The sequence below is a fragment of the Nerophis ophidion genome, linkage group LG17 (assembly GCF_033978795.1).
Source record: "Nerophis ophidion isolate RoL-2023_Sa linkage group LG17, RoL_Noph_v1.0, whole genome shotgun sequence".
NCBI classification, from domain to species: domain Eukaryota; kingdom Metazoa; phylum Chordata; class Actinopteri; order Syngnathiformes; family Syngnathidae; genus Nerophis; species Nerophis ophidion.
The window spans coordinates 3,230,870-3,243,369 of NC_084627.1; the positions used below are offsets into that span (position 1 = coordinate 3,230,870).

The window sequence follows — 12,500 nt, forward strand, 5'->3', positions numbered from 1 at the left end:
CTCCCATACCATCACAGATGCTGGCTTTTCAACTTTGCGTCGATAACAGTTTGGATGGTTCGCTTTACACAATGTCGAATATTTCCCAAAAAAATTTGAAACGTGGACTCTTCAGACCACAGAACACATTTCCACTTTGCATCAGTCCATCTTAGATGATATCAGGCCCAGAGAAGCCGGCGGCGTTTCAGGATGTTGTTGATAAATGGCTTTCGCTTTGCATAGCAGAGCATTAACTTGCACTTACAGATGTAGCGACCAACTGTATTTAGTGACAGTGGTTTTCTGAAGTGTCCCTGAGCCCATGTGGTGATATCCTTTAGAGATTGATGTCGGTTTTTTATACAGTGCCGTCTGTGGGATCGAAGGTCACGGTCATTCAATGTAGGTTTCCGGCCATGCCGCTTACGTGGAGTGATTCCTCTAGATTCTCTGAACCTTTTGATGATATTATGGACCGTAGATGTTGAAATCCCTAAATTTCTCGCAATTGCACTTTGAGAAACTTTGTTCTTAAACTGTATGACTATTAGCTCAAGCAGTTGTGGACAAAGGGGTGTACCTCGCCCCATCCTTTCTTGTGAAAGACTGAGCATTTTTTGGGAAGCTGTTTTTATACCCAATCATGGCACCCACCTGTTCCCAATTAGCCTGCACACCTGTGGGATGTTCCAAATAAGTGTTTGATGAGCATTCCTCAACGTTATCAGTATTTTTTGCCACCTTTCCCAACTTCTTTCTCACGTGTTGCTGGCATCAAATTCTAAATGTAATGATTATTTGCAACAAAAAAAAAATGTTTATTAGTTTGAACATCAAATATGTTGTCTTTGTAGCATATTCAACTGAATATGGGTTGAAAATGATTTGCAAATCATTGTATTCCGTTTATATTTACATCTAACACAATTTCCCAACTCATTTGTATTATGCTCGATTTTATACATGAATAAATTAAATCCCATGAATAATGTAAAGTGCAAAGCGATATCATTTTCATACCTTTTGTGGTGGATTTAAGAGCCCAGATGGATGCTCGCTCATTTGAATAAATCTCCATGCGTGTAAATGACATGTTAATACACGAGAATCTTCGCATTGAGGGATGAGGCAACGTTATTGTACACCTCTCTGCACGCCTTATGGCGTTCAGAAGCTCTGTGGCGACACAAACGACCGAGCTGGGAGGCAGTTAGTTCACCGCTGGGAATAAAAGAGCTACGTAGGGCTGCTCAAACTAATAATTCAGGCCTAAAAGGTCAGTGTTGTTGTCATTGAGGCAGTGTCGGGGAGTGATTTGCTGATTCGAGCCTATTGTGTACCAGATTTGGACGTACAGCCTTGTTCATCCTATTTATCTGTCAGGACAGGCCTGGGGCGCCGTGCTGATAAACCAAACCTGGAACACAGACGTGGTCTCTTCGCTCTCTCTCTCCCGCTCAGACGATTAGTTCAGGCCTGGTTTCCTCTGGGAGGGAACAGGAGCCACTCGGACCTCCGGGACGCACTTCAGATAAACTGGCCTGCGGGAGGAGGATGGATGACGTGCTTGAATTAGTGGAGGAAAATGTGCCGTGCTTCAAAACGACGACTGTGTTATCAGCATTATTTCATGGTCATCCGTTAATCCAGTGTTTTTCCAACCAATGTGCCGCGGCACACTAGTGTACCGTGAAATACAGATCATGTAGTGCAGTGGTTCTTAACCTTGTTGGAGGAACCAAACCCCAGCAGTTACATATGTGCATTCACCGAACCCTTCTTTAGTGAAAAAAAAAATAAAAAATTCAAATTCAAGACAAAGTTATATGTTTTTGGTAACACTTTAGTATGGGGGACATATTCTAAGTAACAAAGACTTAATTTAGAGTTATTTGGAAACTAAGTGAACATATTGTAAGTAACAAAGACTTAATTTAGAGTTATTTGGACACTAGGGGAACATATTCTAAGTAACAAAGACTTAATTTAGAGTTATTTGGACTCTAAGTGAACCTATTCTAAGTAACAAAGACTTAATTTGGATTTATTTGGACGCTAGGGGAACATATTCTAAGTAACAAAGACTTAATTTAGAGTTATTTGGACACTAGGGGAACATATTCTAAGTAACAAATACTTAATTTAGAGTTATTTGGACACTAAGTGAACATATTCTAAGTAGCAAAGACTTAATTTTGAGTTATTTGGAAACTAAGTGAACATATTCTAAGTAACAAAGACTTAATTTAGAGTTATTTGGACACTAGGGGAACATATTCTAAGTAACGAAGACTTAATTTGGACTTATTTGGACACTAGGGGAACACATTCTAAGTAACAAAGACTTAATTTAGAGTTATTTGGACACTAGGGGAACATATTCTAAGTAACAAAGACTTAATTTAGAGTTATTTGGAAACTAAGTGAACATATTCTAAGTAACAAAGACTTAATTTAGAGTCATTTGGACACTAGGGGAACATATTCTAAGTAACAAAGACTTAATTTAGAGATATTTAGACACTAAGTGAACATATTCTAAGTAACAAAGACTTAATTTAGAGTTATTTGGACCCTAGGGGAACATATTCTAAGTAACAAAGACTTAATTTAGAGATATTTAGACACTAAGTGAACATATTCTAAGTAACAAAGAGTTAATTTAGAGTTATTTGGAAACTAAGTGAACATATTCTAAGTAACAAAGACTTAATTTAGAGTTATTTGGACTCTAAGTGAACATATTCTAAGTAACAAAGACTTAATTTAGACTTATTTGGACACTAGGGGAACATATTCTAAGTAACAAAGACTTAATTTAGACTTATTTGGACACTAGGGGAACATATTCTAAGTAACAAAGACTTAATTTAGAGTTATTTGGAAACTAAGTGAACATATTCTAAGTAACAAAGATTTAATTTAGAGTTATTTGGAAACTAAGTGAAAATATTCTAAGTAACAAAGACTTAATTTAGAGTTATTTGGACTCTAAGTGAACATATTCTAAGTAACAAAGACTTAATTTAGACTTATTTGGACACTAGGGGAACATATTCTAAGTAACAAAGACTTAATTTAGACTTATTTGGACACTAGGGGAACATATTCTAAGTAACAATGACTTAATTTAGAGTTATTTGGAAACTAAGTGAACATATTCTAAGTAACAAAGATTTAATTTAGAGTTATTTGGAAACTAAGTGAAAATATTCTCAGTAACAAAGACTTAATTTAGAGTTATTTGGACACTAGGGGAACATATTTTAAGTAACAAAGACTTAATTTAGAGTTATTTGGACACTAACTGAACATATTCTAAGTAACAAAGAATTAATTTAGACTTATTTGGACACTAGGGGAGCATATTTTAAGCAACAAATACTTCATTTAGAGTTATTTGGACACTAGGGGAACATATTCTAAGTACCAAATACTTAATTTAGAGTTATTTGGACACTATGGGAACATATTCTAAGTAACAAAGACTTAATTTAGAGTTATTTGGACACTAGTGGAACATATTCTAAGTAACAAATACTTAATTTAGAGTTATTTGGAAACTAAGTGAACATATTTTAAGTAACAAAGACTTAATTTAGAGTAATTTGGACACTAGGGGAACATATTCTAAGTAACAAAGACTTAATTTAGAGTTATTTGGAAACTAGGTGAACACATTCTAAGTAACAAAGACTTAATTTAGAGGTATTTAGACACTAGGGGAACATATTCCAAGTAACAAAGACTTAATTTAGAGTTATTTGGAAACTAAGTGAACATATTCTAAGTAACAAAGACTTAATTTAGAGTTATTTGGAAACTAAGTGAACATATTCTAAGTAACAAAGACTTAATGTAGAGTTATTTGGACTCTAAGTGAACATATTCTAAGAAAAAAAGACTTAATTTAGAGTTATTTGGAAACTAAGTGAACATATTCTAAGTAACAAAGACTTAATTTAGAGTTATTTGGAAACTAAGTGAACACATTCTAAGTAACAAAGACTTAATTTAGAGTTATTTGGAAACTAAGTGAACACATTCTAAGTAACAAAGACTTAATTTAGAGGTATTTAGACACTAGGGGAACATATTCCAAGTAACAAAGACTTAATTTAGAGTTATTTGGAAACTAAGTGAACATATTCTAAGTAACAAAGACCTAATTTAGAGTTATTTGGAAACTAAGTGAACATATTCTAAGTAACAAAGACTTAATGTAGAGTTATTTGGACTCTAAGTGAACATATTCTAAGAAAAAAAGACTTAATTTAGAGTTATTTGGAAACTACGTGAACATATTCTAAGTAACAAAGACTTAATTTTGAGTTATTTGGAAACTAAGTGAACACATTCTAAGTAACAAAGACTCAATTTAGAGTTATTTGGAAACTAGAGGAACATATTCTAAGTAACAAAGACTTAATTTGGAGTTATTTGGACACTAGAGGAACATATTTTAAGTAACAAAGACTTAATTTGGAGTTCTTTGGACACTAGGGAAACATATTTTAAGTAACCAAGACTTAATATAGAGTTATTTGGACACTAGGGGAACATATTTTAAGTAACAAAGACTTAATATAGAGTTATTTGGACACTAGGGGAACATATTCTAAGTAACAAAGACTTAATTTAGACTTATTTGGACACTAGGTGAACATATTTTAAGTAACAAAGACTTAATTTAGAGTTATTTGGAAACTTAGTGAACATATTTTAAGTAACAAACAATTTAGAGTTATTTGGACACTAGGGGAACATATTCTAAGTAACAAACAATTTAGAGTTATTTGGACACTAGGGGAACATATTCTAAGTAACAAAGACTTCATTTAGAGTTATTTGGACACTAAGTGAACATATTCTAAGTAACAAAGACTTAATTTAGAGTTATTTGGAAACTAAGTGAACATATTCTAAGTAACAAAGACTTAATTTAGAGTTATTTGGAAACTAAGTGAACACATTCTAAGTAACAAAGACTCAATTTAGAGTTATTTGGAAACTAGAGGAACATATTCTAAGTAACAAAGACTTAATTTGGAGTTATTTGGACACTAGGGAAACATATTTTAAGTAACAAAGACTTAATATAGAGTTATTTGGACACTAGGGGAACATATTTTAAGTAACAAAGACTTAATTTAGAGTTATTTGGAAACTTAGTGAACATATTATAAGTAACAAAGACTTAATTTTGAGTTATTTGTAAACTAAGTTAACATATTCTAAGTAACAAAGACTTAATTTAGAGTTATTTGGACACTAGGAGAACGTATTCTAAGTAACAAAGACTTAATTTAGAGTTATTTGGAAACTAAGTGAACACATTCTAAGTAACAAAGACTAAATTTAGAGTTATTTGGACACTAGATGAACATATTCTAAGTAACGAAGACTTAATTTAGAGTTACTTGGACACTAGGGGAACATATTCTAAGTAACAAAGACTTAATTTAGAGTTATTTGGACACTAAGGGAACATAATCTAAGTAACAAAGACTTAATTTAGAGTTATTTGGACACTAAGGGAACATATTCTAAGTAACAAAGACTTAATTTAGAGTTACTTGGACACTAGGGGAACATATTTTAAGTAACAAAGACTTAATTTGGACTTATTTGGACCCTAGGGGAACATATTCTAAGTAACAAAGGCTTCCTTTAGAGTTATTTGGTTAGGGTTAGGGGTTTAGGGTTATAATGAGGCCATGCCGAATAAGGCATTAATAAGTACTTAATAATGACTAGTTTCGAGCCAATGTGTTACTAATTTGCATGTTAATAAGCAACTAATTAATGGTGAATATGTTCCCCATTCTAAAGTGTGACCATGTTGTTTTTTTTACTGGTGCACAAAATGAACCGTGCATGTTTCTCACCTTGTTCAAACAACGTAACCAACACAGTGGATAAACTTACAACAAATGACACACCTGCAAATCATTCAGCTGTTGCCGTATCCGTAATACGCTTATAGGGAGTAGTTTGTATTCATACGATGATATTTTGTGTTTTGACCTCCGCCGAACCCCTAGTGTTCCATCGAACCCAGGTTAAGAACAACTAATGTGATGTCATCTAATTGGGCTAAAAATATTTTTTTTGCAAACCTGTACTTATAATCCGCAAATAATGTGTTGTTGCTGAGTGTCGGTGCTGTCTAGAGCGCGGCAGAGTAACCGTGTAATACTCTTCCATATGTGTAGGTGGCATCAGGTAGCTAATTGCTTCGTAGATGTCGGGAAAATGGTTTGTTGTCGTGATAAAAAGGTATCTAATGCTTAAATGCAAAATAAACAAAAGGTGAGTGCCCCTAGGAAAAGGCATTGAAGCTTAGGGATGGCTATGCAGAACCAAACTAAAACTGAACTGGCTACAGAGTAAACAAAAACAGAATGCTGGACGACAGCAAAGACGTACAGCGAGGGGAGCAGACGGCGTCCACAAAGTTCATCCGTACATGACGTGACAATCAACAATGTCCCCACAAAGAAGGATAAAAACAACTGAAATATTCTTAATCTCTAAAACAAAGTAGATGCGGGAAATATCGCTCAAAAAGGAAGACAAGAAGCTCCTACAGGAGAATACAAAAAAATTGAGAAAAAGCCACCAAGACACTACACACAGGTAAACACACAAAAAAAAAATCAAAATAAGTCACGGCGTGATGTGGCAGGTGGTGACAGTACACCTACTTTGAGACAAGAGCTATAGTGATGCATGCTTGCTTATGGTTTGAACTTTGCAGGGGTCTCAAACTCAATTTACCTGGGGGGCCACTGGATGCAGAAACTGGGTGAGGCTGGGCCGCAAGAAAAGATTTCTTAATCAAATCTAACATGCACTTTTTAGTGAATTCACCTTCTGTGAATGGCTTTCCCGTCCTAGCAACTTACTTGACAACTCTCACGATCTTTCCGGGAAACACCAACACCCGAATATCATTCACCCGGTTTTCACCCAAACAACAATATTAAGGGCAATCATTCACTCGGTTTTCACCAAAACAATATCAAGGGCGTGCCGTGATGGCACTGCCCTTAGCGTCCTCTACTACCTGCCGTCTCATCCGTTTTTCCACTATACAAACAGTGTGCCAACACAGTCACATATCGTCTTCTGCAGAACCACAGAAGTGAAGGCAAGGCATACTTGGTCAACAAGTCTCGATTACTGTAACGTATTATTTTCGGGTCTCCCCATGTCTAGCATTAAAAGATTACAGTTGGTACAAAATGCGGCTGCTAGACTTTTGACAAGAACAAGAAAGTTTGATCACATTACACCTGTACTGGCTCACCTGCACTGGCTTCCTGTGCACTTAAGATGTGACTTTAAGGTTTTACTACTTACGTATAAAATACTACACGGTCTAGCTCCAGCCTATCTTGCCGAATGTATTGTACCATATGTCCCGGCAAGAAATCTGCGTTCAAAAGACTCCGGCTTATTAGTGATTCCTAGAGCCCAAAAAAAGTCTGCGGGCTATAGAGCGTTTTCCGTTCGGGCTCCAGTACTCTGGAATGCCCTCCCGGTAACAGTTCGAGATGCTACCTCAGTAGAAGCATTTAAGTCTCACCTTAAAACTCATCTGTATACTCTAGCCTTTAAATAGACCTCCTTTTTGGACCAGTTGATCTGCCGCTTTTTTTCTTTCTCCTATGTCCCCCCCTCCCTTGTGGAGGGGGTCCGGTTCGATGACCATGGATGAAGTACTGTCTGTCCAGAGGCGAGACCCAGGATGGACCGCTCGTCGGGACCCAGGATGGACCGCTCGCCTGTATCGGTTGGGGACATCTCTACGCTGCTGATCCGCTTGAGATGGTTTCCTGTGGACGGGACTCTCGCTGCTGTCTTGGATCCGCTTGAACTGAACTCTCGCGGCTGTGTTGGAGCCACTATGGATTGAACTTTCACAGTATCATGTTAGACCCGTTCGACATCCATTGCTTTCGGTCCCCTAGAGGGGAGGGGGGTTGCCCACATCTGAGATCCTCTCCAAGGTTTCTCATAGTCAGCATTGTCACTGGCGTCCCACTGGATGTGAATTCTCCCTGCCCACTGGGTGTGAGTTTTCCTTGCCCTTTTGTGGGTTCTTCCGAGGATGTTGTAGTCGTAATGATTTGTGCAGTCCTTTGAGACATTTGTGATTTGGGGCTATATAAATAAACATTGATTGATTTAACAGCCATACAGGTCACACTGAGGGTGGCCGTATAAACAACTTTAACACTGTTACAAATATGCGTCACACTGTGAAGCCACACCAAACAAGATTGACAAACACATTTTGGGAGAACATCCGCACCGTAACACAATATAAACACAACAGAACAAATACCCACAATCCAATGCAGCCCGAACTTTTCCGGGCTACAATAGGGGGAGGTGTTGGGGGGGCGGGGATGTATATTGTAGCCCGGAAGAGTTAGGGCTGCATGGGATTCTGTTTTTTGTCGTTGTTGTGTTTATGTTGTGTTACGGTGCGGATGTTCTCCCAAAATGCGTTTGTCATTCTTTTTTTGGTGTGGGTTAACAGTGTGGCACCTATTTGTAACAGTGTTAAAGTTGTTTATACGGCCACCTTCAGTGTGACCTGTGTGGCTGTTGACCAAGTATGTCTTGCAGTCGCTTACTGTGTCTACAGATTCCAAATACAATATATGACTTGGCTAGCTAGCATGCTGTTTGCATAGGTTGTAGAGGACGTTAAAGGCATGGTGTCCCCTTAATAATGCTGCTTGGGTGAAATTCGGGACAATGATTACCTGTAGAGGGGCACTAAAATTTGGGAGTCTCCCGGAAAAATCTAGGGTATACAAGTATGATGCTGTAAAGCGCCATTCATAAAAAACTCGCTTAAATTTTCATATTAAGGTGCGGGCCGCAGAATAACGTCTCGCGGGCCAAGTGTTTGAGACTCCTGGTTTAAAATCATATCCAACAATTGCAACGACGACTTTTTAACCGTCAACTGAATTTCGTTTTTGAATAATTTCTGCTGGTGGTGTTTCACTGCATTTTTTTCAACGCAAAAAATGTGCCTTGGCTCAAAACATGTTGAAAAACATAGCAATAATCAATGAAATACAGTAGGACATGTTTTAAATGTACTTTATCATAACATTTGAACAAAAGCCATGATTTGTTGTCTGTGGGCCTCAAACACCAAGGCGGTGCTACACTGCCCCCAAGTGGAGGATGAAGGAACTGTCGCGTCCTGAGTGACTTTAAACCGCCTTTTAACCAAAGTCTTGCTCGTTTTCCCCAATAATAAACATATTTTCAAACTGGTGATAATAAAAAGAACTTTATGTAGCGTGTAAACAGACAAGAATGAGGGCTTACCGATATTAGCATGAAAGCACGTCGTCCGGTAAGAGCCTGCCATCTTTTTATCTTTTAACCTGGAGGAGGGGAAATGTATTAAAGTTCACTCCAACTTTAGTGTAATGAGCATACAAATAGTTTTTAAATGTATCAACAACCGCCAATATTGCTCCATGTTGTCTTTTTTACGATAATTGTATTAATTCACTTGCCTAACAAACGCGTTTCCGGTTTCTATTCTTCTGCCCGCCGACTGGCCAATAAGGGAAAGAAAGCACGTCACGTGGTTTTTCGCGATGCGTTTGAGGGTGTTTTTTTTCACACAAATCACATGTAAATATTGCGAATTACATTAAATATACATAACATTAATATTAGCAAGCTACACAAAAAAAAAATGTATGTAACATTTTAAAGAACTTCTGTTCACATTTACTCATATTTTGTACTGTAATGTGTCATCTATTAGTTACAGCAGGGGTGTCCAAACTTTTTCCACTTAGGGCCGCAGACTGAAAAATCAAAGCAAGCGGGGGCCATTTAGACATTTTTTATTTTATTTTAAAAACCAATACAATATATGTATAACCAATATACATTCAGGCCTCCACTCAGGCTTGATCCCGGGGACCCCAAAGGGTTTTGGTAAAAAAAATATTAAAAATGTGTCATTATTCAGTGTCATTTTGTTTTATTATTATTCAAGTTTGAAATCTCCAGATCAACATTATAATGATTTTAAAGATTTAAGTTGTATGCTCTTTTTGTCAAAGAAAACCCTGTTTTTTGATGGAAAAAATACAAAACACAAAATATGCAATATTATCACCCAATATTTTTTAAGTGCAATATTTGAGATTATATAATAATTGGAGCCTTAAAAGTCAATAACTAATAACACCATTGATTTTAATTCATTATTATTTTTTTAGCAATGACACTTAAAAACAAATCAACTAAAATTATTGGGGATCCAAAAGGGTCCTACTCATTAAAGTGTTAAAAAAAAAGTTATACATTTATTTTTACTGTTTACTTTTAACACAATAATCTCAAGATCTACTTCAGATCTAGCAGTCACTTATAAGTTTTATTGTTGTTTATGTTTTTGTTTGTTCATTTTAGGCCCTTCTTTAAAAAAAAAAAACAGCTCAGTTTTTTTATAAGGCAAACAGAAAATATGCTACATTTTCCCCCCAAAATATCTCAAAGTGGAAAATTTAACGTTACGTAATTGGAGCCTTGAATATGTCAATAATTCATAAAGACATTGATTTTGATTCATTATTATTTTTTAAAGAAAGAAACAGCCTACATGGCAGCTTTGTGTTATTAGAGTAAACATTGCAACATTTTCTTGTTACATTTCACCCGTTTGCTCCTTTATATCACTTTTTACGTTTTAAGAATTTCTCAATCGTATTTTTAAAATGTGCCGTGGGCCCGTTAAAAAATTACCTGCGGGCCGCACTTTGGACACCCCTGAGTTACAGGACCATACCGGAACCATTGTAAGGGGAACTTAAGGGCGGGGGACACAGGATATGAGGACATGTGTTGTGGGTTAGACACCGGGAAGTGACAGATGGAAGAACGGGAATAGCTTAAAGCAGGGGTGCCCACACTTTTTCTGCAGGCGAGCTACTTTTCAATTGACCAACTCGAGGGGATCTACCTCATATATATATAACATTTATATTTATTTATCTATGAAAGAGACATTTTTGTAAACAAGTTAAATGTGTTTAATGATAATACAAGCATGTGTAACACATATAGATGTCTTTCTTTCACAAAGACAATAATATAAATTGGTGTATTACCTGATTCTGATGACTTGCATTGATTGGAATCAGACAGTAATGATGATAACGCCCACATTTTCAAATGGAGGAGAAAAAAAGTTGTCCTTTCTGTACAATACCACATGAAAGTGGTTGGTTTTTGGCATCTAATTCATCCAGCTTCCATACACTTTACAAGAAAAACATTGCCGGCAAATTCCGTAGCTTGCTTGATTGACATTCACGGCACCCGAGGGTCTTGTGAGATGACGCTGGCTGCTGCCAGTTCATTATTATGAAAAAATGACAGAGAGGAAGGCGAGAAACACTTTTTATTTCAACAGACTTTCGCGCCGTCCCTTCCGTCAAAACTCTAAAGGCCGACTGCACGTTTCCTATCTTCACAATAAAAGCCCTGCTTCATGCTGCCTGCGCTAACAAAATAAGAGTCTCGGAAAGCTGGCGTGCACAAGTGATGTGCACGCCAGCTTTCTGAGGGATCGCTTGTGCACGCCAGTTTTCCGAGACTCTGTATTTAGTTAGCGCAGGCAGCATGAAGCAGGGCTTTTATTGTGAAGATAGGAAATGTGCAGTCGGCCTTTAGAGTTTTGACGGAAGGTACGGGGCGAGAGTCTGTTGAAATAAAAAGTGTTTCTCGCCTTCCTCTCGGTCATATTTTCATAATAATGATCTTGCAGCAGCCAGCGTCATCTCACAAGACCCTCCGGTACCGTGAATGTCATTTAAGTGACGTCTTGGTGAAGATTGATGATCACTAAATTTTAGGTCTATTTTTTTTTTTTAAAAGCCTGGCTGGAGATCGACTGACACACCCCCCGCGGTCGACTGGTAGCTCGCGATCGACGTAATGGGCACCCCTGGCTTAAAGGTAAAAGAATAAAGTGTAACCTAATTTTATGGGCTTTCCTCTTTGTGGTGTTGAGTTCCGGTTCTACAGTATATGCCTTAAGCTCTTATTTTGAAGGCGCTAAGAGCGGAAGTGATGACACGTTGTAATGGAATGGAGGTTTTTTTTAAAGAAAATAAAGTGGTTCTCGTGTAAAACTGGAGCTTCTGTGTTTTTTATTTTGTAGTTGTATACAATATAGGGCAGTGGTCCACAACCTTTTTGTATCCGCGGCCCGGTCAACGCTTAATAATTTGTCCCGCGGCCCGGGGGGGTGTCCTTTTTTTTTTTTCTTCTTTGTCATGGAAAAGGGACGTTTTTGTCATGAAAAAGGGATTTTTTTTTGTGGTTGGTGCACTATTTGTAAGTGTATATTGTGTTTTTTATGTTGATTTAATAAAAAATAAAATACAAAGTATTTTTTTTTTTTGTTTTTATAAAAAATTCTTCTGCGGACCACTGGTATAGGCCATATATATAAACCC

At 37.0% G+C, this 12,500-nt stretch overlaps 1 protein-coding gene across 1 annotated transcript in view; it reads right to left on the reverse strand.

Moving 5' to 3' along the window:
* cplane1 (ciliogenesis and planar polarity effector 1) overlaps positions 1 to 9,787 on the reverse strand; it is a 165,729-nt gene extending 155,942 nt beyond the window's left edge. The window contains exons 1-2 of the mRNA XM_061875724.1: positions 9,343 to 9,787; positions 1,400 to 1,523 (exon numbers count right to left, since the gene is read on the reverse strand). The gene's annotated coding sequence lies outside the window, so the exon portion shown is untranslated. The remainder of the gene's footprint in view (positions 1 to 1,399; positions 1,524 to 9,342) is intronic.
* Positions 9,788 to 12,500: the final 2,713 nt, after the last annotated feature.